The sequence below is a fragment of the Strix aluco genome, chromosome Z (genome assembly GCF_031877795.1).
Source record: "Strix aluco isolate bStrAlu1 chromosome Z, bStrAlu1.hap1, whole genome shotgun sequence".
Taxonomy (NCBI): domain Eukaryota; kingdom Metazoa; phylum Chordata; class Aves; order Strigiformes; family Strigidae; genus Strix; species Strix aluco.
Genome location: NC_133971.1, coordinates 45,097,359 through 45,113,746, shown reverse-complemented (window position 1 = coordinate 45,113,746; position 16,388 = coordinate 45,097,359). Strand labels below are relative to the sequence as shown.

The 16,388-nt window shown below is 52.2% G+C and overlaps 1 long non-coding RNA gene across 1 annotated transcript in view; it reads right to left on the bottom strand.

The window, feature by feature from the left end:
- Positions 1 to 318: 318 nt before the first annotated feature.
- Positions 319 to 16,388, bottom strand: part of LOC141917887 (uncharacterized) — a 109,737-nt gene continuing 93,667 nt past the window's right edge. The window contains exons 2-3 of the long non-coding RNA XR_012621498.1: positions 787 to 906; positions 319 to 586 (exon numbers count right to left, since the gene is read on the bottom strand). This is a non-coding gene — a long non-coding RNA (uncharacterized LOC141917887). The remainder of the gene's footprint in view (positions 587 to 786; positions 907 to 16,388) is intronic.

Genomic DNA, 16,388 nt, shown 5'->3' with positions numbered 1-16,388 from the left:
CTGCAGCACCCCCCAGCTTACCCCAGCAATGTCTGCACCCACAGCTCCTTCAGCGCCTGGGAGCTGCAGCAAGAGGAGAAACAGCGTCAGGCCCCGCTGCCCCCCAGCCCGTGGGCAGAGGCGGATGCCTGCACAGCCCTGCCCCCTGGGGAAGGACACAGGGGCAGGACGAAGCGCCATGGGGCGGGACAGAGCTGCTGCCCAAGCCCTGGCTCCCTCTGTCCTGCCACAGCACCTGCTTTGGCCCTTCCCTTCTGGGGATCAAAAGGTGACCAGGGGATGCAGGACGCAGAAATGCCCCCCATCCCTCCCTGCCGGCGTGCTGCCCGCTCCCTGCCCAGGCTCTGCACGGAGGGCAGAGGCCCTTCACAGGAACCTCTCCTGCCCGGCCGTGGGACGTGGCACCACGACTCACCCGAAAGTGGCAGTGCAGGAGCCCCTGGGCCAGAGGAAGATGAGGGAGCTCCTCTCCTCGCGGCTGCCGACACCCTCCACCTCTTCCTCCCACGCCGCCTCCTTCCCGTCACTCAGCACCCACAGCTGGTCCAGGGCCAGGCGGAGCTGTGGGCGCAGGGTGGTGCCACCTCTGCAGAGAGCAGAGGCAGGCAGTGAGCTGGAGGTGGCCTCCTTGGGGTGCCCCCCCGGGCAGAGCCCTGCTCCCCTCCTGCCCTTGGGATGGGCATTGGTGCATCCAGCACACAGGTCCTGGGGCCGGGGGCCAGGGTGTCCCAGCCCTTGAGCCGGGGCCAGGGATGGGGCAAGGGCAGCTCGGTCGGAGGGTCTTACCGCAGCTTGGTGACCACCAGTTCCTCCTGGAGGAGGAGAAGGCGCCTCTCGCTCCTCTTGCAGCCCCGGGTCAGCTGCACGTCTGCGCTCAGCACCGGCTCTGCATCGGCGAGAGCGTCCCTGTGGAGCAGAGCACGGCAGGCATCAGAAAGGCCGCTGCTGCGGGGCCTGGCCGTGCCCCCCTGTCCCCAAGCCACGGGGGGAGCCCACCTGGAGCCACAGCAGCCGTTGGCCTGGCCCATCCTGCCCGGGACAGGAGGACCCTCGCTGTGCACCAAGGATGCAGCCCAGCCGGTGACAGCGAGGATGGGAAGCGGGTTGCCGGAGCCTGGTCAGCGCTGCTCGGCCAGACCCTGCCTCCTCCCAGTGCCGCTCTGTGCCAGCACAGCTCCGTGCTGCCGGCGCTGGGGGCTGTTGGCTCCAACTGATTGACAGCCCGATCCCAACGGACAGTGGGCGGGGCCACAGGCTGGGCGTTCTCTCCAGCATGGCCCCGCCTCTCTAGCATGGCCCCGCCTCTCTTGCCCTGGGGAGCCCAGCGCAGGACGGAGCAGAGGGAAGGACCCCTCCTCCCTCCACCTGCTGGCAATGCCTCTTGCCTTGGGCTTCCCCGCTGGCTCCCGGGCTCCAGCTGCACTTGGTGCCGCTGCTCACCACCCTCTGGCCTTGGCTGGTCAGCCACTTTCTACCCACCTCCCCCTCTCCTCAGCCAGCCCACGCTGCTTCAGCGTCTCCACGGGGCTATTCTGGCAGACGCTGCGGAAAGCCTTCCTCACGTCTGGGTGGACAGTGGCCACCGCACTCCTCTCGTCTCCCCAGCCAGTCATTTCACCACAGAAGGTTATTAGGTGGGGCCAGCAGGGTTTCTCCTGCTGACTCCATGCTGACGCCTAGTTCCAATGACCTTCGTTCCTTCATGTTTCCAGGACGTGCTGCGGCATTCCCAGCACCTCCATGAACACAGAAGCCCCTTTTCTCATCCAATATAATAATACAATAATATTATAATAATTATAATAATAATATAATGGTGCCTGGGACACACACACACACACACAAACACACACAGAGTGACAGAGAGGGGTGTCTTGGGAGGAACCAGGCACCTGGGGAGTCCCCAGCCCCACTCTGAGGGAACCCAGGTGTCCGGGGGGTACCCTGGTGTGTGTGGGGGTCACTGGAGTGGAGGTTGGCCACGGGGGTGTTTGGGGAAGTTTTGGGGTGATTTGGGGTACATGGGCTGATTTGGGATGATATGGGGGGCTTGGGGGCATATGGGGAGGTTTTGGGGGTGATTTAGGGTATATGGGGGGTTTTGGGGTGGTTTGGGGGGATATGGTGTTTTGAGGGGATATGAGGGTTTGGGGAGTGATTTGGGGGGTATGGTGGTTTGAGGGGATGGGGGGGTGATTTGGGGTATATATGGGGGTTTGGGGGGATATGGGCAGGTTTTGAGGTGATTTATGGGGATATGGGGGATTTAGGAGGGATTTGGGGGGGTTGGGGGATATGGGGAGGTTTTGGGGGTGCTTTGTTGGGATATGGGGAATTTTGGGGTGATTTGTTGAGATACGGGTGGTTTTGGGGTCATATGGGGGATATGGGGGAATATGGGGGTGTTTTAGGTTTATTTGGGGAGTTATGGGGGGTTTGGGGGATGTGGGGGTGGTTTGGGGGTATATGGGGTTTTTTGGGGGTGATTTGCTGGGATATTTGGGGGTTTGGGGGGATATGGGGGATATAAGGGGGACTTTAGAAGGATATGGGGGTTTTGGGGTGTAATGGCAGGTTTTGAGATGATTTGTGGGGATATAGGGGAGATATGGGGGGTTTTGGGGGGGTTGGGTGGATGTGGGGGGTTTGGGGGCTTATGGGGAGGTTTTGGTGATTTAGGGGATGTGGGGAGGTATTGGCGTGATCTGGGGATATACAGGATGTTTGGGGGTAAAATGGGGGATATGGGGAAGTTTTGGGGGGTTTGGGGGGATATGGGGGGTTTTGGGGTGATTTGGGGGGATATGGGATGTTGGGGGGATATTGTGGTGTGATTTGGGGAGATATGGGTAGTTTTTGGGGTGATTTGGGGGATATGGGTGGGTTTGGGGTCATATGGGGAGGTTTTGGGGTTGATTTAGGGTATATAAGGGTTTTTTGGGGTGAGTTGGAGGGATATGGGTGGGTTTGGGGCCATATGGGGAGATTTTGGGGTTGATTTGGGATATATGAGGAGTTTGGGGGGATATGGGGGATATGGGAGGGGGTGGCGGGATATGGCGGGTGATTTGGGGGGATATGGGTGGTTTTGGAGGGGATTTGGTGGCATATGGGGAGGTTTGGGGGGATATTGGGTGGTGATTTGGGGGTGATATGGGGGTGTTTGGGGGTATATGGGGGATAGAAGTGGTATTTTGGAAGGATATGGGACGGTTTGGGGTGATATGGGAAGGTTTTGAGGTGATTTGGGTGTATTTGGGGAGATATGGGGCATTTAGGGGGGATTTGGTGAGATATGGGGGGGTTTGGGGGCATATGGGTAGGTTTGGGGGGTGATTTAGGGGATATGGGTGGGTTGTGGGTTGATTTGGGGATATAGAGGAGGTTTAGCGGGTATAGTAAGTTTGGGGGTGTTATGGGGGTGGTTGAGGGGATATGGGGGTGATTTGAGGTTTATGGGGGTTTGGGTGGATATGGGGGATATGGGGGTGTATGGGGAATTTTAGGGGTGATTTGGGGATATATGGAGGGGTTGTGGTGATATGGGGGTATATGGTGGGGTTGGGGGTATATGGGGGTGATTTGGGGGCATATGGGGGGTTTTGGGGGTGATTTGGTTGTATATGGGGGGTTTGGATGGGATATGTGGGGGAGACCTGGGGGATATGGGGGTGTTTGGGGGATATAAGGGTTATTTTGGAAGGATATGTGGGGTTTTGGGGTGCTATGGGAAACTTTTGAGGTGATCTGGGTGGATTTGGTGAGATATGGGGGTTTGGGGGGTTATGGGGAGGTTTTGGGGTTGATTTAGGGGATATGGGATGTTTTGGGGTGATTTGGGGAGATATGGGGGGTTTGGGGGTGATTTGGTGGGATATGGGGTGGTTTGGGGGGATATGGGGGATATAAGAGGTGTTTTGAAATGTTATGGGGGTGTTTATCCCCCACAAGATCCCTCCCAGTACCCCAGCAGCCCCCACTGGACCCTTCTTGCACCCCATTACTGTCCCCCAGGACCCCAATATCTCCCCCAGAAACCACCCCCAGGAGACGATCATTAGACACTCCCCCCCCTTCCCACCCCCAGACACTAATAAGCCCCTGAACTCCCCCATGACCCCAATAACACCCCCCAAGCACCAAGACCCTCCACCAATACCTCCCTCAAAACACCCCCAGGACCCCAGTACCTTCCCCAGAACCCCCTCCAGGATGTCCCCAATCCCCCCACCTCAGACACCAATATCTCCCTCAAGACCCCCCCCGAGGACCCCAATAACCCTCCCAAACCCTTCCAGGACACCCCCCACCCCCCGACTCCATTACACTCCCTCTAGGACCCAAATAACCCCCTCAGGACACCAATAACTCCCACAACTCCCACAGAACCCCAATAACACCCCCCCAAGAATCCCCCCAGCTCCCAAATCCCCCACTCACGGCACAGGCAGGAATGTGGGCCGGTGCTGGGGGGGGACAACGTGCTGGAGCCCCCCCAGGGGTCCCCTGGCCCCCACAGGGCCTACTTCCTGCTGACAGTCTGCGAGGGCCTATGGTCTGCAGTGAGGCGGCCTAGGCAGGAGGTCCTCCAGCTCTCTGTGGTCTGCACTGAGGGATGTTCCAGGAAGAGAGTTTGGTTCACCCAGCAAGTGGGAATTCCTCCTTTTAAAACACTCGCTTTGTTCTGGATGGCTGAATGAATTTTTCTCCTGCAAAGGTGGCACCAGCACCAGCACCAGCACCAGCAGCACCAGCACCAGCACCAGTGGTGGTGGCTCCGGCCTAGCAGTGGGTGAGTGCAGGGGCTGGGGCCGATTTCCCTGGAGGGGGTGGTGGGATCCCCGGGGAGGGTGAAGCTTTGGTCTAAAAACCCAAACTTTTTCATGGTTCTGATTTTTTTTAAATAAAGCTTTGTTGTCACAGTTTGGGCTGTTCAGACTTCTGTCAGTACCAGGTGTTGAACTGGCAGCTGACAACCCCAGAGGTCTCACTTCTGTCTCACCATCTTCCACATCACACCAGCTGTTCCTGTGTGGTTCAGCTGTGTGCATTGCTGAGGCGCCTGCACACATTCCTCTCTATCCCATTGTTTCCTACGGGAAAAATGGAATTGGGAACAGTCGCACTTTGGGGATTCCATCCTGGGCAGGCAATGGGATGTGCCTGAAACTGTAGTTTGACTGTATGGGGGATTATTGCAGAACCAGAGTGTAGGGTTGGGGAGTCAAAACGTTTCAGCAGCAATGAAGAGAGAAGTATGGGAAGGTTTCAGCTGCAAGCCTGCACACACTGGGTGTGCATGTACTCGAATGCACGGCTGCATTGCCACACGCTGCAGAGGTTATTGTGTAGAAAAGCCCTTGGTTAGTGGAATAATTCTCTGTTGGAATAAATTGCATCTGGGCAGCGGAATGTGATATTTACCTTGTGACACAGAGGTACCTCTCGGGCAAAGCAAAATACTAAGAGATTTTTTTAATGAATGTTCATTTTCTTTCTGATTTCATGCTGTCTGAACTGTTTTGTCGAATCCTGACTGTTCTCCCCAGCTGTCTATCACCCACTCTCATGATTTGATGGCTCGTGTCACAGACAGCCTGGTGAAAAGATCTTGGTTATTTTCTCTTTCCTTTTTTTCCCCTTTGAGGCCACTGTCCTGACTCTGCTCCCCTGTCCTCACTGAGCACAGTGTGGCAGTTAGAGCTGGCCACCCCTGGGAGGAGGTGTGCTCTGCTGGCTGTTAAAGAGTTGGCAGCGCTGTGCTCTGTGCTCATCTCCAAAGCTTCTCTGTTCTCCCTGGGCAATGGATTTTAGTGTTCTGCCATTCCTAGTACAGTAACATCTGTACAGATACAAAACCTCTAGTTCATGGATTGGGTTCATGAAGCCCTGATTCTTGTAATCTCCTTTAGGAGCTCTATTGCCCCACATATTTTCTCTCCTCTCTTCTCTGTCAAACTGTTTCACAGCTGGCCTTCTTCCCCAGGCTTTGCCTCGTCCCCTGGTCAGACTCGAGCTGTTCAGTTCCTGCAGGCCCAGCGGCTGTAGGGGGATCTGAGCTGCTCAGAGACAGCAGGGCCTGATCTCTAAAGGAAGCAGATTTTGTGGTCTGACTCTGATCTTGCTGAAGCTGCTTTTGCCACCCTTTCAGAAAACCAACCGAGGGCTGAATCAGAGCTGGTGGTTTGCTGAAGGTACCAAAGAATGGGGGGTTTAGAAGCCAGTGCCTAATCCCGTGGACAACCTTAATGCTGTTGCTTTGACAACCTGTAGGAGGTATTTTATTGTGGGTTTTGTGTAAGGTGCTATAAAGCAATCCCATGCAGCTGGAAGCCAGAGGCAAGACTATTTATTTCAGAGCTTTGAAGATCTGTACTCCTGTGACAGCTGTCTCGCTGCTGCAGTGGTTGGGTTTTATTTTGCTTTGGAAAAACTGAACAAAAATTTTCATTCCATTTCCTTTTCCCTGAGGTGGGAGAATTCGTGGAAGTCTCCAAATAGAGTTAAGGGGTGTCTTCATCTTTTTTCCCTGGACTGGGCTGAGTGCAGCTCCCAGAAGGGCGGGGTTTGGAAGGCTGGGAGCGCTGACCCGACCAGTCCGAGAGGACTCCTGACAGCAGGGCTGGGCTGCAGCTGTGGCTGCAGGTACTGCGGGGAGATGCTGGGTGTCTGGGTGGGCTGACCTGGCTGGTTTGGTTGTTTTGAGGGCGCTGTACTCTCTGCACCAGCTGCTAATAAGGTGTTTTCTGTCGGCAGGTCTGGTGGCCCATCAGTCTGTGTTCTCAGAGATGAGCCCACAGGAGTCCCTCGCTGGGTCTTGGCTGCAGAGAGCTTTGTGGTATCTTGACAGTGTTTGATATTTCCCAGACAATGCTTAAACCTGCCAGTTGACGCTATTTAACACTCTCCTCTGTAAGAGCCTTCCAGCGGTGATGCCTATCAACTCTGGCTTTCCCTTCAAAGAATTGTTACCAAAAGCTGCTGTATCTTTGTCGCTTGCCAGATGCCACCTTGTTGCTTTGGGCTTTTATGTGTTGCCTTTAATTAGGATGTGTGCTCTTCTGTCCAGGGGCTGGTGGGCAGCTCTCTGGTGACCAAATCCAGGAGAAAACAAGAGGGTTTACTGTATTACCTCTTGTACTTGAAGGAAGAATCCTTTAGCCCAGGTGTCTTTGGACGTGTCTTTTGGGAGGGGGCTACCAGGCCTCCAAATCCAGCAGTTTGTCAGTTTATTCTTTGTCCTGTTTGTGTTTTGCTTCTGGCCCTTAATCTGCAGCAGCAGATTGGGGCTGCGTGATGCACAGAGGTTCAGGGCAGGGTTACCTGTTCCTCCAGGACAGGATCTGCTGATTCAGCTCAGTATTTTAAGCAAGATGGAGCCGAATGAATCCTCCTTGTAGCAAGAGCTGGTAGCCAGGATGGATGAGCAGTTCATTCACAGTTACTGAAACACTGAAGGAAATTCGATTTGTGTGTTTAAAATTGCTTTCTTAACCAATGTTTAGCATCTTGGGGTCTCAAGGGTTAAAATACCTCTGGCAACTTGGATCAGTGTATGGGGATTTAAAAGTGCTCTGGATTAAGCAGGCAACTGAGTTAAACTGCATTTAGCTGATTCCCTGGCTGTGAATAATCCAGCCAACCCTGTGCTGAAGACATCTGGGGCTCGTCTGCTGTTCGCAGTGGAGGTTTCGGAGCCTTTCTCAAAGATGTCACCGCTCTGTAAGTTATGGCTGTACTGACCAGAAGTTAGGAGTCACTTTGGGAGTGGCCCCTTGTGATGGAGACTGGAGACCTCTGCTCCTCTGTCCTGGACGTCAGGCAGTGGCTTTCGCAGTGGTCCCATCTCTCAGCTCAGCTCTGCTTTCCGTCATTAGGATACAGCTTTGATTTGCCAGGGGTGAGTGAATTGGGACATCCCCTACTGCAGATCTGCACGAGACATACCCCTCTAGCAAGGTACAGGACACCCTTACAAACACAGAAAGCTGAACCTCCCACTAATTACTCAATGGGAATGCAGCAGGCAGAGCTTTTGGTCTAGATTGCATCCATGCTGCTGTTAGCTTCAGGAAGCCAGTGCTTCCAGCACTGCATCTTCCTCCGCGTTCTCCCCCATGCCCTGGGCAGATCTCTGTTTCAGGGTTGGCCCTGCTGTTCCATGAGCTGTGCCCTCTAGGTGTGGTTATCAAGTGTTAGCACAGACTTTGGATTTTGCACTGTGTTATTGCAGTGGTTGTGTCAGTCAGATGTGGACAAGTTCTGAGTGCAGGTGTGTGGTGACTAGTCCCCGTTATTTGGCCTTGACTGCAGGAAGAACTGAACCCCTTCAGCCTTCTCAGTCTGGGTGGAGATGAGTGATGGAAAACAGTTGCATACTTTCAAGGGATCAGTGAAAGGAGGATCCTTTGCTCTGCTCCCTCAACTAAAATGCTCTGCTGGCAAGCAGCAGCTCTGGGTTTGCCTTGATCATTGCAGTGACTGCTTGTTGTGTTTAGTCTGCTGCGCTGTTATAAGCAGTCTCTCTGCGAGCAAGAAACTTGTGAGTGGCTGAGCTGAGATTTCCAGGTTCCTGATGAGAGGAAAGGCTGTCCCAGCCAAACTGGAGTTGGGTTCCTGATTGCACCCAGATAGAAAAGATTATTCATACAGTGGAAAAAAAAAAAACCCAATCCAGAACTGCTGTTTTATTGAGTGTTTGGCATAGCTTAGCTGAGCAGATCTTGGCGCTCAGTACGAGTTACAGCTCTGCTTCTCTGAGCCCGTGAGCTGGGCTCACTTACAGCTGGCCTGACTCTCAGGAATGCTACCTGCTTTCTGACTTTTCCTGCCTCGTGGGCCTTGGGGGCTTGAGGAACCCTCTTCCTCCTTTCCCTTCCATCAGCCCATTTACCACATGCTCTACTATCAGGTTTTTTTGGGACTCTGGCCTCTCCTCAGTATTTTCTGGCTGAAAGAGTTTGGTTTGTACAAGCAACTGTCTGTCTGGATGTCCATCTCTGACTTGCTCTGTCTGTACTCAGCTGACAGACCAGGAAGTGGAACGGGCATTGCTGCTTCCCAGTTAACCCCCTCCTACCACTGCAGGGAGCTCCGGGTGCCTTTGGGAGAGCAGACCTTACCATTCCTATAACGTAGGTGACCCTGACTGAGACTTGCCCTTTCTGTGTTACTGCTCCAACCATCACCTTTAGTTTTTCCAGGAAAGAGAAACACAAAGAGATGTAGCCCAACATACCAAAAAGTCAAATTCTTCCTCCCGTCTTTGTGGCGAGAGCCAGTTCAGCCAGAATCACTGACATGCTGCCCTCTTCTCTTCTGGCTGGCACAAGTCTGGCAGCCTGTGTCTCCAAGGGCTTCTTACTGAAAAGGCCCCAGGGCAGACGTTAGGACTTTAAAGTACTTGGAGCAGACACAAGTCTGCACCAATTTGTTGCAATCACCCATATTTAAAGGCAAGTGGTACCTTTTATTTCCATGGGATTATTGGTCCATGGCACATCTGGCACTCCGGTGCACAAGGTCGATGACCTCCCTGCCTTTCTGCTGTACGCTGGGTTTGGCTTTTATCTTTGGTAGGAAGCATCTGGCATTTTGGTCTCAGCAGATGGCTGCTTAAAAATAAAAAAACACCCAAACTAGGAGACTTTCTCTTCTTTTCCAGGAGCCAAGGACTTTGAAGGCACGTGCTGAGGTTCACTTCCAGAACAAGGGTCACAACACACAGTATCTCTTGGAGCCTGTGCTGTAGCCGAGGACAAACGTCTGGTAACTTTAAAGGCAGGTAAATGTTTATTGTGATCCAGAGAGGTGGGGAATCTCCATCCTGGGGGACATTTAACGCTGCTGGACGCATGCTGCACAATCTGTTTTAACTTTGAAATTGTCCGTTTTGTGCAGAGGGGTTGGACCAGAGACATCCAAAGTCTCTTCCTCCTAAATTTTTCCGTGTTTCTCTACCTGATCGTGCTGATGACCCATGCAGTCTGCTTTATGAGTGAAAGGAAGAGAAAAATCATTGTTAAACATGGAGAATTGTATCAATATTGCTGTCTGCTGCAAGCTCTGCCAGGGAGCAGATGCTAGCTGCCTTTTCTCTTCTAGATGAATTTATTTGACTGGAAAGGCAGCTGCTGTTATTGTGAAGTGTCCGGATGAACCTGTACATAGACCTGGGGCAAGTGGGAATGACAAGGGGGGAATTTGGGAAGGCAGGGAGCCCATGCTGGCAGCAGCCCCTGCCCTGCTCGGGGACCAAGCAGGACTCTGGGAGCGATGTGCTGGGGAGGAGCTCCTTGTACTGCTTCTTTCCTCAAGAGCAGCTGTTTCAGGCTTACCTGGATTATGACCATAATGAGAGAGGGTTTCTTGCTGGGCGTACATCCCCAGGAGGGATTGCACTTGGTGTCTGACCTTTGTTTTCATTTCATACCAGGTGTTTCTAGGCCTTGAAATTTTTCTGTGGGCTCAAGGGGACAGTTAAGTCAAGGAGGACAAGAGTAGGGAGACAGGATGTGTGCAAGGGTTGTGCTTTTGTGTTGTAGCTTTTGTGGGAGACAGACAAGCTTTGTGGGCCAAGAACAGCAGGACTAATGATGGGCATTTCTGGAGGGTTGTGTGCCTTCAGAGCTCTCGGCAAATGTCAGCCAGTTTGTCTGCTGCCCTGCAAATGCTGCTTGCTTGGAAGGAGAAATCCGACTGTCCCAAGTGAATCCTTCTCCTCAGCTGCTTTTCAGCTCACTTTGCCAGAGAGACTGAAAAAAGGGCTTCCCTTATGTGCAGGGACTGTGGATTGCACAGAGATACAGCCCAGCAAGCTTGAAAGCATGGAGGGGCCAGTCCAACCTCCCCAGGGCCCTCTCCCAAGTTCAGGGCAGGGAGGGACCAGTGTGTCCAACGAGACAGAAAAGCTCTCTGAGCTGTGGAGAGGAAGGAAGCTAAGCCCAGGGATCGAAGCTGCCATTATAGACTCAGATGTCCTGTCTGAAGGGAGGTTGGCTACCTCATCTGCTGCCTCTGCCTGGGGAGGGAGGGCTTGCAAAGTGGTGGAGGAGGGAGCTGTGTTCTGCCAGCAGCTGGAGCCTCCCAGAGTCAGCCTGCAAAGCTGTCACTGCTCTTGCTCGTGGAGAAGAAGTGTTACTGACAAGCTGGCTTCCTGACCAGTCTCCTTGCTGGGCTGGTTACCCAGATCTGCTCCATAAGGAGGTTCATCAGTTCCCCTGCAGCCCAGCTATTCCTTGGGACGGTTTGATGTAGCTGGCTTGGTTAATACCAGATGTATTTTTAATGAGATATCATTTGTAAAAGGAGTTCCCAGTGCTGGTGAGACCAGACAGGGAAAAACAAAGTTTCCAAACAGGTTTGGAAACCTCTGTCTTCTAGTCATAGGAAAATTAAACAGAAGCCATCTTTCTGCGTTCAGCCCAGCGACGTACTGTGAACCTGTCTGGGAGAAATCAGCATCCAGTTCCTGATTAAAAAGGTGGGAGCAACAGCCAGGGAGGGTTAAAAGAAGGTATGTGCCTTGAGGCTGTGCTAAAGGGAAACCCTAGATATTTGTTTCTCAGTCAGAAGTTCAGCTGATGGATGCCTCTAGAAGGTCCTGGTGCCTGGGCATAATTTTACTTGCCCTGCTCTGTTTTTCTTTAGAGATGGAGGATGCTGAAGGCTGAAGGCATCAGCTGGGTGCTTGGTGCCCTTCCATTTCCCTCTTCAAGGGTTTTAGGTGGGTGGCCAAGGCCGGAGGCAGGCAGCTGTAACCTGGCTGCAGATGTGCCGGGCATCGAAGCCCACAGCAAATGGGGAGTGTGACACCTCGTGTCTTCTGTGGGACAGGACCCTGCTTGTAGGCAGTTACTGGAGAAAATCTGATGCATAATAGACTTACACCTTAATTCTGCTGTGCAATATCATCTGCATCACAGTTCTATCCACCAAGCTGAGATGCTTTTTTCTCTGCCTTTCAGGACTGCTGTAGGCACATACTTTAAGGAATGCTGATCTAGCCAACATGCTGTAAGGATATGGAGAAGGTAAAGTTTGTCAGTAAAACTTTTTGTTCCCATTGAGTTAGTCTGGTAAAAGATACCATTTTCTACTAAGAAAGTTTATTCTGTATGTTGTGAAAAACACTAAGCTGCTCAGAGAGGCTGATGACAGAGAGGATAGCTAAGCCTCTCTGCAGCATTCCCAGCACCGTGTTGAATGCGAGCTGTTTGCTTGTCCTTGTGACTTTGCCTTTTCCCAAATCTGTATTGCTGGACTGGCCTGGCAGGTAGGAAAGTTGAGTCCCTGTGAGATCAAACACCTTGCCTGGTCCCTGGCAGAGCTGTGATGAGATGAGTGCAAATTTGTGACCTTCAGTGTCACCCTTGGTCCATCTTAGGTGCTGCCTCTGTCGTGGGGGGGATTTTTTTTCTATCTATAGGAAAGAGGAAAAAGTTTTGGGTTGGTTCACGAAATGGGGAAGGTTTCTTCTCTGGCCTAGTTGCCCTGGAAGTTCCCGTGCGGTTTTGTAAGGGAAAGTGTCAGGGCTGTGTCTGTGGTGGAGCTCACGGGGGATGCTCTGGGCATAGCAATGAAGCAAACACCTTGGAGGGAAGGGTGGTGGATATATGTACCTTCTCTTATGCTCTTGCTTACAGGACATCACCTGGGTCTGCTGAGGCTTCCTGGAGTGCTTGAATACTTGAACTAGAGGCTGTGGGATAGGAGTGTGATTCCCGCAGGCCCTGCCGGGGATCCCAGCTCAGGTACCGGGACTTTGCTGCTGGGTTTGCTGGTGCCTGGAGGCAGAGATGTGCTGGAGAGGCTTGAGACATGGTGGCTGTTCCAGCCAGCACCCCGCTCCTCACTGTTTGCAGGGACAGGATGGTCCCGGACGTGGCACAGTCCTCACATATTGTCTTTCCTGATTGCAGATGAATTTCTTCCTGACAAAGGATCTCTTATTTACCAAGATTTCATCTGCTCCTGCTGTTTATTGCCCACCTGAAATCCTCCTTGTCTCCTGCTGGCCTTGTTGTTGTCCTTCCATGATCAGCCAGTTGTGCCTCTGCCGCAGTGGGGCGAGGGATGGAGTCGGATGGGGTCAGTGGTTGGCAGCTGACAGCTGCTTTTGGTTTCCATCTGTTCCCCTCTTCCTTTTTAATGAGATCGGGTGCCAGGGTGCACTAGGAAGACTTTTCAATGTGAGAGGAAGTCACAAGTGGGGTACTCAGATCCCTGTTTTCATCCTTGGCAGAGAGAGGCTGCTCAAACCAAACCTGCACCCTCTTGAGCTGCTCCTATAACAGACCTGGTAATGGGAAACAAAAGCTCTGCCGTGAGGCTGACAGCTCCGGGTTGGGTGGGTCTGTCCTGCAACGCTGAGCCTTGAAGCTCAGAGATGCTTATGCTAGTGGTCACTGAGATGCAAACATGGCTGATTCTGGACCCACTGGGGTGCCTATCTTTTAATTTTTTATCCTCCTTTTTTTTTTTTTTTTTTTTTTTTAATGTGGCTACTCTCTTGTCTTCTAAAATCCCAGCTGTTTTCAATGATATCAGTGGCTTGGCAGATTCATTCTTTCAGGCCTTTGGTGCTCCCTGCACAGACCGATCAGCATTTCTGATGAACCAGTCTGATTTCACGAGTGGCTCCACTCCTGCTTTGTGTTTTGAAGGGTTTTCCCCTCTGCTTTTGAGGCCGTGTGCTTATTACAGAGCTGTTTTTTCACGAGTGGGAAGGTTTCTCTCAAGGAGAATCTGCAGATGTTTGGGGCTGGTTTTGTTGCTGGCTCTTTGATTCATGGTAGTTCTTGGGATGTGTGAAGGGTGGGAAGAGGTTCAAAGGGAGAACCCGAGGAGCTCGTTTAACAGTTCAGCTTGGACGATCTCTATGTGGAAAATGAAAACTTGCCCTTCTGCTCCCACTGCCAGGATGTGATGTGCTGGGAGTCAGCATGGAGACCTCGATCACGTCAAAGCTGTGGAGTCTGACAGTACTTCCACGGCAGAGAGCAGAGGCTCTTTTGTGGGGTGCACTAAGTGCCCTGTTTAAAAATCGTAAAGCCCTGGCTCAGGTTCCAGCCCAGGACTGCCTCTGTGTGGCTGTTCTTTAACAAAACGCCCATTTTTTTTTTGGCAAAAGACTTTTGGATACAAATGCAGTCAAATATTTGACAAATCCAGCAATTGCTTTGGGATTTTGCTTGAGTTCAAACTCAGCAATTGTGGCTGTTGTGTGGTTGTATTAAGCCTATGAAGGCAACTGCCCAGAGCAGGTAAAACCACATTCCACTTTGCCTTTTTTCTTGATGCCTGCTCACATTGTAACTTCCTCGCCCAGCAGAGCTGGTGCCTTCAGGCTGCCCCAGCACCTCTTGGCACAGCCCGTGTGCTGCAGGGAGCTGCACCCGCTGGCCTGGCAGTGGCAAGGAGACCAGTTTGTCCCTTCAGTGCTTCACAAGGCATAAAGAAAGCAAGTTGCTCCTTTCCCAGCACTGCTTCTGAACACACTGTGGTGCTTTGTAGCTGCCGTGACTGTGCCTGGGGCTCCTGTGGGCTGAGGCTGAAATGCATGTCACGGGCTGGGTTTGTCCCTTCCAGTGTCCCACTTACAGCTCTTGTTTTTTCTAATCTTCCTCTCCTTTGCTTCCAATCACAGAACCAGATGTTGGTGTTTGAAAGCGCCCTGCAGGAGAGGTACTGGACCTGCTGGGGCTTTGGATGACCGATTTGCTGTGAAACCAGGAGCCGAGGAGACCCGTCCCACTGCAAATGGAGCTGCCAAGTGATGCCAGAAGCTGCAAATGCCAACCAAGCTGTGGTGGACCAGGTAAAGCACATTGGTTTTTTTTCTTGTCCTGGAGAAGTTGGAGGGAAGGACCACTTGTGGTATTTAGCGTGGTCCTTGGAGCTGACCATGGAATGATCTTGCTCGGCTGTGGGTGCTCAGGTATTGCCATGGTTTTAAATGCATGAGATGCCCAGTAGTAGAGAGCTGCCATGTACTTGGGCTCTGAAGGAGGCTCTGTGCCCTCCTTGGGTGGAGGAGAGGAGGGCCTGGTGCTCCCCAGCCTGTGGTGCCCCATGGCACAGGGTGGGATGCAGAATGCCCTGGCAGGACCCTGCCAGCTGAGGAGAAGAGCTGGGTGTGGAGGAAGAGAGACTGACCCCTGCTCTGCCTCTGTGACTGTGAAAGGCCACTAAGCCCTGCTCCTACAGTGCACTGGTACTGCAGTGTGTTTCTGCCCTCAATATGGTGGGGACTTAGGTGTCTTTTAGCTGCCAGAGGGAACACAAGGCCAGGAGAGTTGGGATTAAGGTAGAGTGAGCCCCAGAACAACTATCGAAGCATCCTGTAACTGTGTAGGTGATCAGTGCCCTTGACAACTGTCCACTTTCTTGTTTAGGCTGAGATGCCTAAGGGCAGTACCCTGCTGAGTCAGGCCTGAACCTCCATCCAGAATCGACCCATCTTCCTGTGGCGTTGTCTCCTGGCAGTCACAGCCTCACAGTTACTGCCTTGCTGACCTCCATGTCAGAGATTCCCCTTGAGCTGTGATTAACTTGTTGAGGCTTGTAAATTTTCTTCTGCATTTACACAAAGACAGCTGGGTGGATTAAACGGTTTCGTAGTATTACAGAAAAGGAAAACCTAGGAGGCATTACATTTGTTGGGGCCAAGGACTTTGATTTGTTTCAAAAAGTAGTGGGGAAAAATGAGTTTACTCTTTTTGGATTTCGTGGTTGCACCGCTAATGTCAGGGTGTGCAAAATGTAGACATTTGAGATATTGTCTTCATTTAGAAAAGGAGTAGAGAACCAGCTCAGGGTTTGGAAGTGAGATGTAAAATAAACAGAAAGTGAGGAAAAAAATTGATTCCAAACATGGGAATAGAAAGGGAGAAAGCAAACCCAGGGCTGTGTGTTGAGGTGTGTGCTACCAAAAAAATCAATGTTCTCCCCTGCAATGTGGGATTGCATTGCTCAGGGGAACGCAGGAGAAACATGTCTGAAAGGAGCCAACTTTATTTCCCTTCTTTCTCAGAAGAAAACAAGTACAAACCCTGCTTGGATTAGAGAGGATTATGGGCTGCCCATTTGGGAATTCATGTTTGGGACTTCGTGACGATGCAGCTGGGTAAGTGATCTCACTGCAGTTATTTGGTAGGAAACCTTTTGATAGCATCTAAAACGGTTTGAGTGTTGCAGTCAGTCCCTTCGTTGAGCGCTGGAGTTCTTCCTTCATGGGTTAAAACGGGGGAAGGGAATGCTCCCATGGATGGTGTAAGCTGTCTGTGCCAGCACTGCCCTCCTCTCCCTTGGTCCTCACTGCAGCCCTTGTCTTTGGCTTTGCTGCAGCTCCATGTCCTCTGCAAGACACCAGCTGTGCCCAGTTACTC